Source organism: Microtus ochrogaster, linkage group LG9 (assembly GCF_000317375.1).
Source record: "Microtus ochrogaster isolate Prairie Vole_2 linkage group LG9, MicOch1.0, whole genome shotgun sequence".
Taxonomy (NCBI): domain Eukaryota; kingdom Metazoa; phylum Chordata; class Mammalia; order Rodentia; family Cricetidae; genus Microtus; species Microtus ochrogaster.
Window position 1 is genome coordinate 31,973,147 of NC_022034.1, and position 567 is coordinate 31,973,713.

Here is a 567-nt window from a genome sequence, read left to right on the forward strand (position 1 = left end):
GAGCGCCGTTACCAGGGCGCGCGGCTCAGGGCTCGGCGAGCGCGCGGGGTGCTGACCACGTCATTTCCCCGCAGCCAAGCTCCGCCCCGCAGCTCTCCGCCCCGCAGCCCTCCACCCCGCAGCCCTCCAGCCCGAAGCTCTTCAGTCCGCAGCCAAGCCCCGCCCCTTAGCTCTCCACCCCGCAGCCCTCCAACCCACAGCTCCGACCCTCAACCCTCCAGCCCGGGCTTCGCGTCCCTGCAACCGCTCTGCTGTCCGCAAACCTGCAGCCAGGCACACCTCAACCCTCCGGCCGCCAGCACGCAGACCCGCACTCCGCATCCCTTCAGCCCACAGCTCTACAGCCCTCCCACCCCCGCAATATGCAGCCCTGCACCAAGGAGGCCTTCAGATTATAGTCACACAGGGCCCTACAATCCTGCAGCCCCGAGTCCCGCAGCATCACCTTCCACACCCCCCCCCATTTCACCATGCAGCCCCCAGTTGTCACCTTCTTAACCTGCACCCCACCCAGTCCTGTAGCTTACAACATGTCCCAGCAGCCCGCAGCCTTTGGCTGTTGCCCTG